The sequence below is a fragment of the Tachypleus tridentatus genome, chromosome 6 (genome assembly GCF_004210375.1).
Source record: "Tachypleus tridentatus isolate NWPU-2018 chromosome 6, ASM421037v1, whole genome shotgun sequence".
Taxonomy (NCBI): domain Eukaryota; kingdom Metazoa; phylum Arthropoda; class Merostomata; order Xiphosura; family Limulidae; genus Tachypleus; species Tachypleus tridentatus.
This window is the reverse complement of record NC_134830.1, coordinates 33,822,360-33,837,473: the sequence shown is the minus strand read 5'-3', so window position 1 is coordinate 33,837,473 and position 15,114 is coordinate 33,822,360. Positions and strand designations below refer to the sequence as shown.

At 33.6% G+C, this 15,114-nt stretch overlaps 1 protein-coding gene across 14 annotated transcripts in view; it reads right to left on the bottom strand.

Moving 5' to 3' along the window:
* Positions 1 to 14,471, bottom strand: part of LOC143252215 (uncharacterized) — a 48,677-nt gene extending 34,206 nt beyond the window's left edge. For 4 of the 14 annotated variants that reach the window (XR_013028886.1, XR_013028884.1, XM_076504001.1 and 1 more), the window contains exon 1: positions 1,441 to 1,808. The gene's annotated coding sequence lies outside the window, so the exon portion shown is untranslated. Of the gene's footprint in view, positions 1 to 1,440; positions 1,809 to 1,834; positions 1,933 to 13,731 lie in introns of those variants that run through there. The other 10 variants (XR_013028885.1, XM_076504002.1, XM_076504006.1 and 7 more) reach the window with 7 other exon arrangements.
* Positions 14,472 to 15,114: the final 643 nt, after the last annotated feature.

Below are 15,114 nucleotides of genomic sequence, written 5' to 3'. Positions count from 1 at the left end.
GAAAAGAAGATCTAAATATGAATAGACCATATCCAATACAGATCTCCCTTAAAACATTGGAAAACACCTCATTTGGCACTGGTTCTATATCTAATTCTAGTCCCTCAATCGTTCTATATACATTAGATATTTACACAATTCAGATCAAATACTAATATCTTCTAATGCCCAGGTTTCAGGAAAAGTGCTGATATTTTCATTTATCAAAAACTGCCAAAGTTTATACTTGTGTCCCATAGTCCTACTATTTTCACTGTTAAGCATGAAAAAAAGATACTGAATCAATACTATAAATTTCCTTTAAAATTTCAAACACCTCAATAAGATCTCTCTTAACTCTTGAACAAAGAAGAGATTTCAGCCTTTCCTAGTATGACAACCTCTTCATTCCAAGCACCATTCTAGTAACCCTCCTCTGAACCCTTTCCAACAATTCAATGTCTTTCCTAAGGTAAGTAGCTCAAAGTTGAACACAATGATCCAAATGAACCCTAACCACTGACCTATACAATTAAATCATAACCTCTTTAGATTTACATTCAGTATTTCTGTAGATACAACCTAAAATTTTACTTTCCCTACCACAAGCAACAAACACATTGCTTGGATAGCTTTAGAGACTGACCAACCACTACATCAAGATCCCCTTCCTTCATAACAATTAAGATTATTCCCATCCAAATTATACTTACAATTGAAATTGTGATAACCCACATGCATTACTTTCATTTATTAAAAGCATAAGCCATATGCTATTCATCCACCCAACTCACTACATTATCTATATCCTTTTATAACCTCCTTATAGCCAATTTATCGTACACTCCTTAATGTAAATCAAAAAAAGAGCAAAGATCCTAACACTGATCCTTGAGGTACCCCACTTCTACCATTTACCCAATTTGACTAACTCCATTTATAACCACATTCTACTTTCTTCTATTCAGTTACTTTTACATCCAATGAACCAACTTTCCCTCCACACCTAAAGACATATGTTTTGAACAAGTCTTTAAGTTTTAAAAGACTCCTTATCAAATGATTTACGAAAATCAAAATACACTAAATCCACTCTTACCTTTGCAACCTAATCAACAAATTTAAACACATTAATAAAACAAGATTTTCCCCAGATAAAAGTGTGACTGCTATCCAATAAAATTGTAATCTTTATTAAACTACCTTGTAAAGTGTCGTCCAGATTTTCAAAAACACATCATTGATGTAAAATTGTAAGACTATCAGTTATAAGCTTATAATTAATAGGATGATTTTATATCTCACACGATTAAACGTATTTATTATTTTATATTTAGGTTTAAACTTTAATAAGTTTAAAGCCTCAGAATATTCTAAAGGCTATAGTTCCCTTACAGTTACAAAGTTCGAACTAGAAGCACAACTTTTAAACTGTTTCTTTCTCAATATACAAATTCTCACCTATGTGTTTTCTCATGCTGCTTCAGGGACAACTTTCAAAGAGGACGTAGTGCCCTTATATAAATTGTCAAAAATTAAACACAAAAATCAAAGTTTACGACAGAATTACAAACTATATCTTTGTTGCAATTTTGAGCATCTTCCTGAAACTATAACTTGTAAGTTCGCCTGGCTTAAATTTAACTCCAATCAAATTACACCATCTTAAAACGTAAATTGCATATATTTCTTATGATCTAACCTCCCCATTTTGTTCAGTTTAAGACTAAAAATAATTACAACCTCCACACCAGTACTAATACTATTACTTTTACCAATAAACATGAATATCGTGACAGTCAACACAAACACACTGACAGTGACACCACAGTGATAAAAATTAAAATTTACTTACGTCATAAACTTTTAAAATATTTATTTTGAAATAATATATTACAACTTGCTCACTTAAATGTTAATAGTTTCTTCCATATTTCCAGCATTCACACTACTGTACTTTACTAAAAACTTAATTTATTAATTTAATTGTATTAATATTTTCTGCTCTCTTTCTCAAGGTCTGGCATGGCCTAGCGAGTTAAGGCGTGCGCTTCGTACTCTGAGGGTCGCAGGTTTGCATCCCCATCACGTCAAACATGCTCGCCCTTTCAGCCGTGGGGGCGTTATAATGTGACGGTCAATCCCACTTTTCGTTGATAAAAGAGTAGCCCAAGAGTTGGAGGTGGGTGGTGATGACTAACTGCCTTTCCTCTAGTCTTACACTGCTAAATTAGGGACGGCTGGCACAGATAGCCCTCGAGTAGCTTTGTGCGAAATTCCAAAGAAACAAACAAACAAATCTCTTTCTCAACACAAATCGCCTTTCTTAAAAGTTTCTTACCGTCCTCTAGGATCAATTTCGTAAATTAATCTCATGACGAAACACAATCAAATGTCCAAAGCTTCGAAATTAACAGTATAATCAGTATTATCGATACCTCACTGAAAATTTGTTTTGGGGTATTATAAAACATATTTTAATAATGTCTTACATTCAACATAACATAACGTTTTTGGACAAAATGGGACCTATTGATCTACTCTAAACTGAATTAACTTTAAAAACTTAAAAGACAGTCCATATCATTCATATTCTTATCAAACTTTTAAAACTTATTTAAATTACTGCCTCTGTAATATCTGAAAGCAGCCCATTCCAAGGCCAGACACCCTGTTAGAAAAACAAACTTTCTTGTATCCCCCTAGGCCTACTATTTTCACTATTAAGTATGCAAAAGATGATGAATCAACACTATCAGTTCTCTTTAAAACTTAAAACACTTTAAAGAGATTCCCATTAACTATTCTCTTTTTTCAAGAGAAAACAATATGAGAAATTTCAATCTTTCCTAGTGTGACAACCTCTTCATCCTAGCAACCCTCCTCTGAACTATTTCCCACAATTCAATGTCTTTCCTAAAGTAAGGAGCTCAAGGTTGAAAACAATAATCCAAACGAGCCCTAACCACTGACCTATACAATTAAATCATAACCTATTTAGTCTTGCATTCAGTACTTCTGCAGATACAACTTAAAATCTTATTTGCCCTTCCACTGGCAACAAACACATTGCTTGAATAGCTTCTAGAGACTGATCAACCATTGTATCAAGATTCCTTTCCTTTTTAACACTGTTAAGATTATTCACATCCAAATTATACTTATAATTCAAATTTAGATATTCCACATGCAGTATATTGCATTTATCATAATTAAATTTCATCTGAAAAATGAATTAATTCATCGACTATTTTTTCATCTATGTCAATGATGTAAATAAAAAAGAGCAAATGTTCTAAGACATATGGTTTGGTTTTGATTTGTTTTGAATTTCGCGCAAAGCTACTCGAGGGCTATCTGCGCTAGCTGTCCTTAATTTAACAGTGTATGACTAGAGGGAAGGCACCTAGTCATCACCACCCACCGCCAACTTTTGGGCTACTCTTTTACCAACGAATAGTGTAATTGACCGTCACATTATAACGCCCCCACGGATGAAAGGGTGAGCATGTTTGGTGCGACGGGGATTCAAACTCGCGACCCTCAGATTACGAGTCGAACGCTTTAATCCACCTGGCCATGACAGGCCTATGTATATATACATAACCTATACGATAAAATACTTAAATAGCTCTAGTAGCACAGCAGCATGTCTGCGGACTTACAAAAGCTAGAATCCAAGTTTCTATACCCGTGGTGGGCAGAGCACAGATAGCCTACTGTGTAACTTTGTGCTTAATTACAAACAGATCTTCAACACAATCCTTGTCCATTTTAAACATTTTTTTAACAAAAACAAACTTTTTTTTTTTAATCATTAGATGCCTCAATTTTCAAAATTTTCTATCACTATCCTCCATGAACCCGACATGGTCATACGATTATAGCGCTCAACTCGCTCACAAAGGGTCGCGGGTTCGAATCCCCATCACATCAAACATGCTTGCCCTTTCAGCCATGGGGGCGTTATAATGTGGCGGTCAATCGCACTATTCTTTGGTAAAAGGGTAGCCGAAGAGTTGGTGATGGATGATAATGACTAGCTACCATACCTCTAGTCTTACATTGCTAAATTAGGGACGGCTAGTGCAGATAATCACCGTATGGCTTTGCGCGAAATTCAAAAACAAATAAACAAAAACTTGATATTGTATTATTTTATGCAATATTACGGAACAGCCTGTATTTCCATAAATATAATTTTCCAAAGGAGTGTTTCTAGAACAAAGTAAATATGATTGTAATACCCTGGAAATTAATGAACTAATGCTATCTGTTGAATAAACTTTGCTTTAAATTATATTTATGTTTCACCTTGAGTGGTCACATACTAAAGCTGAATTATAGGCATTAATTCACTTCACATCTCAATTATTCTGACTCCCAACGTATCCTGTTGATAACGTTTGTAAAAAACGTCATTTTTCAGACAACATGCCTCACTCATCCAAAGTGTGTGTGGTGTTACGTAAATCAGGCTAACATCATCCAGATTACTAACATATGTACACGTGTTCTTAGGTCAAGTTTCACGTGTTTGACTCTGCCAACTTGTATAATCTGTGTCATAATAAACGATGTTAAGCGCCAGACAAACTTGTTATTGGAGGATTTTTTCGTTAGATATTTTACAGTAGTTTAAGTTTTTACTTGAGCTATGAAACTTTGTAAATATGTAACATGGCTTCAAATATTCAGCATTAGGTATGCAGTTACTATTAAAACAAGAAAGCTAAATTAATACTCAATAAAATAATTACGTTTAGTATTTTGGTTTGATTTGAATTTCGCGCAAAGCTATACGAGGGCTATCTACGCTAGCCGTCCCTAATTTAGCAGTGTGAGACTAGAGGGAAGGCAGCTAGTCATTACCACCCACCGCCAACTCTTGGGCTACTCTTTTTACCAACGAATAGTGGGATTGACCGTCACATAATATCGCCCCTACGGCTGAAAGGGCTAGCATCTTTAACGTGACGGGGATTCGAACCCACGACCTTGAATTACGAGTGCTTTAACCACCTGATCATGCCGGGCCAGTTTAGTTTATTTAGAACTATTTATTATTTAGAACGTTTAGTTCTAAATATTCTTCCCTTCTAAGTGCTACCCGGTGAGATAGCGGTAAGTCTATGTATTGCGAGGACTGAGGAACATACTAACGCCACTGGCTCTAAGGCCATATCCGTCACCTTCTAAGAATTTTAGATCAAATAAATCAATGTTTGTTTTTTTCATTCAATATTTCTAACAGTCAAATAAATAAATACGCACGTTATGTTGAATATTCAAAATTGTATATATAAGCGGTGAACGAATCTATAAAACTGTCAAAACCATAATTTGATAGGAAATCGGACTTTATATTTTATCTTCACGTACATGTTGTATACAAGCATTAACATAATTTCAGTTAATGTGCATTAAAACCACCGAACTTCAAAGAACGAATTCGAGGCTTAATCTAAACTTTGTGCACCGCTAGAACAAACGATAAAGATTCAATAAATTGTACTTTAAACAAATAATTAAAAGTTCTAAACTTCTTTGTGGAAAACAACATTTTATAACTAGCCTTTATGGCAAATACAATTAACTAGGTAGATTTATCATGATGTATTGATAAAATTTGTGATTTTACTTAACCTCTGGCATTAAAGAAAGTTTCTGTCATTTTGTGCAACGGGATTTATTTTGTACTTAATGAAAATAACGTAATTTTGAGTGCATATTCACGTTGAAAACAAACTGAACAATTATTTTTCAAAAGTTCAAGAATTTCTGCAACACCAAGTGACGTAAATAGGGTTTAGTCCTGCCGGTGATATAAAAGTTGAAATATCGGAAAATAAATTAATTTAATTAAAGATAGCAAAGCATTTTTTATTGAAGTAATTAAAAGTTAACTTTATTTATTTAAATGAATTTCTATCTTAAAACAGCGCTTGAGTAAATTTTTATAGTTTGTATTTTTCTTATAGCAAAGCCACATCGGGCTATCCGCTGAGTTCACCGAGAGAAATCGAGCCCCCGATTTTGACATTGTAAATCCGTAGACCTTGTGAAAAGATACAAGTTTCTTTTTAATAGTTTCCCACTTGGGTAAGCGGTAAGTTTACGGACTAACAACGCTAAAATTATGTGCTCGATTCTTTGCGGTGAACAGAACACAGATAGAATAACGTGTAACTTTGCGCTAAAACAAAACCAAAATAAACAAGTTTCTTTTTATTAGACTTTCCGACTTAAGGTTATTGCTAGCAAATTTAAATATTTCTTCGCGAAAACATTCTGTTTGAACAAAACATCAGTCAAGCTATAACAATAACTATTGTTATAATTTATTGATCTGTTTCTGGCCCTCTTTCGATGCGTCAGTATGTATTATGTACATTAAAATATTTCTGTCAGTTTAAGTTTGCTAACAAAATTTCAGAGAGCTTAGATGTATTACTGATTCCTTTTGAAGTTACTTAGATAGATGAAATATATACCTCTGGGTCAAAAGTATACGAAATGTCCTAATATATATATATATCATGTAACACTGTTCTTAGACAGACAGTCTTAGTAACTCTGCTTTAACCAAACGTAGAACTGCTCTTGATTTAAAATTTCATACTAATATTAATCAACAGCATATTATCGTGAAGTATTCATGCATGTTAATTTCAAGGGTAAAATTGAGTTAAGAACTGGATTTTGGATTGGCTATTCCAAGATGTCGCTACCGTTATTTGTAATGAAAGACGATTAAACAAACGAAAAACAAGTACTCTTAGCACAGTATAATCTCTCCTCTTTCAAATTCACTTAATTCACAAAATTGTATAATGTTTCACATTATTTCCAGTGGTTTTCCAGTTATCTCAAAGAAAAATAATATTTACAGAACAGGTAACTAGGTCCCAAATTTCATAACAAATGTTTCCGATTTCCATTCAAATAGCTAGATAGATGTCTGCTATTTCCAACCTAAACGCCACCTTATGTGACACAGTGACACATGAACTAAGCAATCAGATCAGACATAACATTCAGGAAGAACAACCAAAATTTAAAACTGTTAACAGAGGAAGGACAATCAGTCAGTGTACCTACTATATATTCAGACTTTCTTTACCCAATAGCAAGATAGACTGTCATTTTTATAACACATCCATAGCTGAAAAGATAGAAATGAATGCATGCTCAGTGTTTTATCAAGTGAGTGAACCTTTAACCTACGGGTTTGTAATTCCACATACTAACCATTAAGCCACACCTGCCAAAGATACAGATAAATAGATTGATATATTTTACAGCTAGGCAGTAAGATAGGGATGTAGACACGTGATATGCAAATAAAAGTCAAATACAATCACTTTTTAGTTAAATGATGTATGTTTAACAGTGATCATGCTGTTTCATATTGTTCATACATTATTCTGTATCAAGTACGTGCATCAACACATTCAGGAGTCATCAATATAGTTTGTTGTAAAAGATATGTATTGGAAAAAAACAAAGTGAGCAAATGTACAAACAATAGCTTAACTGAAAGATACAGTTCGAACTCACAAATTTCGAAAACCACTTGAAAACATCCTCAACTCGGATTAGCTGGTGATTCAGCAAATCCCGGGGGTAAGTCGCACACGAGAACCTTTGAAAAACACTAAAAAGAAATTAAACCCCACGCCTCAATGTACGTGTATTATTGACTCATTCTTGACATATTTCTTTTGAACCACCTTTTTATTAATATAAATTGTATATTTATTTTTAATTGGTGTTAAATATCTTATTGTAAGTACGCAGCATAGTTTCTGTATTGACCGCAGATTCACACCAATCTTCTCAATAAAGAAGGTACAGTTAAATCTAAACTATTCTTCATTTTGATGTCAAGTCCAGGTGAAAGAATAAGTAATGGAGTTCATTACTTAATATGGCGGATTTCTATGGATCTTCGACCCACCTATGACAGTGCGACGAGGCTTTGCGAGCTCTAGCACATGCATGAAATGCAACAGCACAAAACTCCTGGTGCACAATTTATGTGTTACTAATCTACACTCCTAAACGTTTCTTAAAATCCTGGATTATGAATACGATACTAAAAAGGATTTATTTTATAGTTTGCACACAACAATGGTTTGAATGGTTGAACTAATTGTCCACATTGTCATTGATCTTTCATTTTTCAGTTTATTAAGTACAGTAGGTGTGGGTGTGAACATGTATAGACTGGAGTGTCATACCAGAACTACTATATTTAGCCGTGACCAACAGCGGCACTGCAGTATTTCTGCGTACTTACAACGCGAGAAACTGGATTTCGATACCTGTGGTGGACAGACCACAGATAGCCCATTATGTAGCTTCGCGCTTAACTTCAAAATGAACAAAGAAAATAATTTAATCGACACTAGTATTTTAAGGCACATAAGTTTATTCATGACCTCTGACCTCTATATTCTAGTTAACTAGCTGTGGCACATGTTGATACTTATAGAATCTAAGTAGCAGTGTGCTATCAGACTCAGTATGGATGGGCCCATTACTATCTGTGGTGACCGTCTTACCTCGCTATAATATCTAGGATATAATATAGTGTAAATCCAAGTGTTTATCTACCATTCGATAATGTATCTTTATTTATTCATCACCTATCTATTATATTCATATTTCAGAAGTTACCGTGTGTACCTACTACCGATAACACAGTATCAGGTTTCCAAGAATGTTAAGTGACAATGTAGAACGTTAAGAAGTTTGCTCAGTTCAATCACCTACAGTCCTTGTACTGATCACAAGGTCTAATAGTGACTCGTGTCACGTACGCTGTTACAAAATAGGTGCTTCACAGTGCTTCAATGTGCATCACCACGTATTTGTATCTTATATTTTAGGACAAAGCTTGTAAGTCTATCTGCTACTGTCCCTAATTCTGAATTATTTACCGAAGGAAAATACACCCTTGTGCAAATTAATTGAAACAAGACGGAAAATTACGATTTTTTTCAATTTTTTGCGTTTTATTTCTAAGAATCCAAAAATTGCTCACAAATTAATACATGACATGACCGCCTTTATTTTTCAGAAGATCATTAATCCGCTTTGGCATCGAGTCCACGAGTTGACTGCAATCTTTACTCATTTTTGGATTGAGGTACCACACCTCAATTATGGCCTCAATTAGCTTTTCTTTCGTAGTACAGTCTTTTTCCCGAAGTCTTTCTTTACAAATCGTCCAAATATTTTCAATAGGATTTAAGTCCGGAGAGTTTCCAGGCCAGTCCAACACCTTTATTCACATTGTAGTCATAAAATTCTTCACAAGTTTCGATGTGTGGCACGGAGCCAGATCTTGCTGAAAAATGCCAGATCCATCTGGAAATCTCTTTTTCAATTCTGGAACGACTCTTCTCTGCAAAACTTCGATGTACTGTGGTCCTCGCATCTTACTTTCTACGATATGTAAGCCTCCGACGCCATAGTAGCTGAAAAAGCCCCAAAACATCTTCTTCAAGGGATGTTTTACGAACTGACTGATGTGAAATTATCGAAGTTCCACCTGGAGATCAGCGAATATGCAGACTTCTTTGACCCTGTACGAAGAAATGAGTCTCGTAACTGAATAACACCTTCCTTCATTGTTCTTGCGTCCAGTTCTTGTATTTAAGACACCATTGATACCATTATTTCTTCATTGAGTTGGTAAGAAGTTGTTTTTTTTTTACTGGTCTTCTTGCCCTTCTAATGTAATTTCGAATGACGTAATATTCCTCAAAATTTCGTCCTATATCCCAAAAATAGATTGACCATACTGCAAAACACAGCTAATGACGTCGTCTGTGTGAAAACATGACTATTAAAGGAAATCAGCGGGTCCAGCGAGCCTACATCGGCCACCATGCTGAAAATATTGTAAAATAACCATTTGTTTCAATTAATTTGCACAAGGGTGTAAGCTAGTCGCAACACCTCGCCACCTAACGTCAACACTAGGAAATTAGCTATCACTCATTTAATGTGTCCATAGCTTAGACTGAGGGAAATATTTTACAGTAACGTAAAGATTCAAATCGCGCTCGCCGTCTAGGAAATCAAGAGTTATACCAAGGAGTCAACCAGTGTTCTACATCAACACATCAAAAAGCCATGTATATATGTGTGTGTGATTTTTAAACCTTTTTTTTACCTCTAAGTGGCGAAGCTGCTTGTTTTGGCAAAGAAGAACGTCTTTCAATGAACCCGAAACTTTTAAATATCACACGAAGGGTATTATCACACAGTAAACAATATATATATTTTTAAAACAGTTTTGACAAATGAAAAGTTAGAATCTCTTAACAAAAAATTTCGTTGTTGTTTTGGTCCCTATAGGAATTTCACTATTTGAGGCAGCGTAAGATGATCTTGATTTCTCCATCCCAGTTCTCGATATTTTCATTTAATTATTTATGAACTTAAATTCGAAGGGTGGAGTTATACACAATAAACATCAGCATGTTTATTGATTACATTTATACAAATTAAATAATCGAACATACACCCGAGTTAAATGCCTCTTTAAGGATAGTGTTCTTTTTTATCCTTTTTATTATTATTACTATTATAGTGAATATGGCACTCGACTCGTAATCCGAGGGTCGCGGGTTCGAATCCCCGTCACACCAAACATGCTGGCGCTTTCAGCCGTGGGGGCGTTATAATCCCACTATTCATTGGTAAAAGAGTAGCCCAAGAGTTGGCGGTGAGCGGTGTAACTAGTTGCATTCCCTCTAGTCTTAAACTGCTAAATTAAGGACAGTTAGCGCAGGTGGATCTTGTGTAGCTTTGCGCGAAATTTAAAATAAACCTTTTTTTTATATGTTTACATTTTGTTTACTCACGATAACAAAAAAGTTCTTTAAAATCTTGCTTTAAAACATGAACGTGTCGTTTAAACTTACATTTTTTAGAAACCCGAATCTAAATATCATGATACATTTGTTGTTGTTTTTTGTATGTATTATGCACAGTGCTTCACAAAAGGATATCGAAACTCTGTTTTTTAGCGTTATAAGTGTTCAGACTTACCTTAGATAAGCACGTAAATATGATAGACAAAGATAAATATATAAATAAAATGGAAAAACTAAACACAAAGAAATTACTTTGAGCGTATATTTTGCAAAGAATGTTAATTTATAATCAAAAGCGAAAATCAAATCATAATGTACTGATAAAAACAGCTTCAAACTGAAGATACTCAATGCTGTGTATTGAAAGCACCTAATTTTACCATATTCAGTCAGTTGAAGACAGCGGTTATTAATTTGAATAACAGAAACCTATCAACATGTTTTTTTTTTCTCACTAATTAGTTGTTTTGGAAATTTTAACAGAGACATTTTTGTTCATTTACACTTTTACTTTTTTCTGACAAATAACAATTTTACGGATAACTGTAATATATTTTCTAAGGATATGTCTTTAAACATATATCACGTTATCCACTCTTAATGACATTCGTCCCAATTTTACTTGTCTCCAGTTTACTTTAACACTAGTTGTCAGGCTTCATATCACCAGAAATCAGTTGTGCCGTTCAAAGTTAAAAGTGACTTTGGTCGAAAAGCAATGTTACTTTGATCACCAATATAACTTGTTATGCACAAACAACCTGTTGTCGTAGAAGAGACATGACAAAATAACAAAGTAATTGATGTATAAAAACAGTACTTAATTAACTGAAAAGTGTTATTCCCACCTGTAAGTTTCAAAAACTGCAATATCGCTCAAAACGGACATTTGTTTTGAGTTGTTTTTCTTCACTATACATCAGTCTAAATTAATTTAAGATTTCATATATGTAAAAACAGCTGATTTGGGTTGATAAATTTTTTTATGAATTTTTCTTTTTCACCCATCTCAATTTAGTGAAAAAAATGAAATACTTAATATATATATATTCATATAATAATTAAACAGATAGTCCGCTGTAAAGTATTGTCCGTGATAAGTCTATGGATATACAATGCCAAACTCAGGGGTTCGATTGTTCTTGGTATAGATTGAAGATAGCCCCATATGGCTTTCCTATAACACAACAAACACTGTATAATATTAAATAATTAATGTCCCCCACTGGCACAGCGATATGTCTTCGCCAAAAATTGATTTCGATACCCATTTTGGACAGAGAACAGATATCCTATTTTGTAGCTTTACACTTAACAAAATCCCTAAGTTAATTTACGTTAGTGTATAGAAAAGTGCAAAAAAAAAAAAACACTCAAAACTTCATAAATACTTCATCATTGTAAAGAGACCTAACTGTCTTTGTTTGGTTTGATAGCCTAAGCTGTGCTGGTGAGCAATGAATAGGCGAAACTGCAGTCCGTAGCAGAGGGTGCGGGAAAACAAATACTGTATTAGGCTTCTAGGTTACAGATTCTCTTCCAATTCCACCTTGGTAAAAAAGAAACTTTCAACATACATATGTGTATATAATCATAAAGACAGGATAGTTTTCACGGTATTCAAAAGTCTGCAGAGTGTTGAAGTAGTACAAAATAATCGATCGAATTAGCAACTTATGATGTTTTTTTTTTCTTTAGAATACTGAGATTCACATACATATTCGTTCAAGAATCTAATTTTAATCAGCGGCACATAACACAGTGCACGTATTTGTATTTTCTTCACTTTCTAAACTAAACTCCACACAAATTTGATATATATTATCTCTTGATGACTTACTTTCTTAGTTTCGTTTACATTAAGCAACTAAAAGAATAACGGTAAATTTCAACTCTAAGCAGAGAAAATTTAAAGATACAATGGGTTTCAGGAAAGCTTACATAAACTAAACAGATTTCTAAGAAAAGATTGACGACCAATGGGGTATTCTGACTGATTGTTTTATTATATATATATATATTTGTATAACAATAATGAAAACATAAAAATATCCAAAATCATCATTTAAAATACAAAATTAAAATTAATTTATCATAATAAATACTACTAAATTAACGCCATCTGACATTTACTACACTACTTTGATGTATCTCATGTAAATAACATCTCATGTGACTGCGTCTTCAAAAAGGCAATAATTATACATTCATGATAGTAATGGATGAGACTAAAATATTTTTTTATTGACTAAAACACTGTTTTTAACACTCTTACGGCTGATTTACCACCGCTTAATCCTAAAATATACCATTGTTAACACACTGACCCCTAAGCCTATTATGCGGATACTTTCTAGGGTCCCACTAGTCATTTTACAATTTTTTTTTTTTTTAGGAAGAATGTATATGTAGCTGTTGTGTCCCAGCCAGTAAGTGACCCTTTTAAAAATAAAATAGAGCACGATTAACCGGGGGGTCATGTGGGCACTAACACGTTAAAAACAATTTTCTAAACAGTTCATATATCAAATTTTAGAAAGTGCCCATTATATATGAGCCACATAAAATAATCTGATCTAAAATGTCATCAAAATTGCAATTAATCCTAGTAATTATTGTCCATTTGTTTTGACCATTTTTCTACAACTGAGTGTTGAAATGTAATTTTATATTACTCGCTATTGTGAAACATATGGAATCCACCGGCATTGAATAGTATAAAAACAAGTCGTTTGCTTGAAACGATATACGCTCTTTCTTTCGTTTTTTAACCCAGTCACGTAGAAAAAACAAGAAAATTTTCTCAAAATATATCGCCTAATATTTTATATAAAATGCTTGTAAAGCATACATAACTTACCTTTGTTTTTTCATGATGAATTTACGGAAACACTTGAATCCAAGACTAACAAAGCAATGACATTTGTTTCTAATACGACCTTTTCAGTCCAGTTATTTCTTTATGAACGTGAAAATTATGATTACGGTGTTTATCAGGACAAAATATAAGTACTGGATTCTTCTCGAATGTGGAAGTTTGTGATAATATAGCTCAAAGTCCTAAAACACAACATTTTGTAAAGAAACTAAACACAGTGCAGAGTTCATGATAGATTTATTAAATATTAGCAAATATCTTATGCAATAGTGCGTGGGGCGTAGTTTCTAGGGTAATCGCATGAATATATACGTATATATGTTTTTGTTTGTTTAAGTAGCCGACGCGCTCAACTAAACTGGGTGATTAAAATGGTTTGAAATCGTATTCACGCGTTAGCCCTAAAAGTGGTTGCTTTAGCTGGAAGCAACGCTTCCTTGTGCTGGATGTAGAGGTAGGATTTCTAACAGGAAAATTAATGTTCATAAATTTTTGTTACGTGATTACCCAATTATCCATCTCCCTCTGTACAGTGTTCGATTAATTTCTACGGGTTTACAAAACATTATTCTTAGAAACATTAATATTTGATTTGTATTTTAGAGCTGAAACTATTAAAGACTTCCTGCTGTTTTCCACTTCTTGCCAAATCTCGGCCAACGTACTGAAATACGTGCTTCCGGTTCACAAAGCATGAAGCTTCACATATCAGGACAAGGATCAAAACGCGTTGCTAAATGAATATTTAATACAAATTAAAAAAAAAAAGCCCACAAAGGACCTATTTTCTTGTTAGCTAAGTTTACACTTGTACAAAGTGCATAACGAAATGTGTGATTATAAACTAAATATCACATTTCTACAAGTAACACAAGTGTAATGATGATTAGTGTCCTGCCCCCTTTTTTCATATGTGTTAAAATGTAAATATTTAGAAAATTAATGGCTCTACTGTAATATTTTAATATATAAGGGTATTACCAGATTCATATGAAATGTTGTTTAGTATTTTAAACAATACAAATGCATCGTATAAAATATGCAGTAAACTATAAATATTAAACAGAAAATATCAAATAATCATATAAACAGTATAACCATGATTTTCATCTCAGTCAATGAACCTATAAACTGGGTCTGGCATCGTCCGATGGTTAGTGTATTCGTGCTTCCTGTTTCGTTTATGAAAAATTTAATTGGAACTTTAGGCCCTTGGTTTGTCATACAAATTGGTCAAATTCCACTGTTTGGTCATGACAAGAGTAGCATAAGAGCTGATGGTGCATGTAATTGTTCACTAGCTGCCTTTCCTCTATTTTATAAGTTAAAAATTAAGAATGGTTATGCGAAGATGGCCTTTTATAG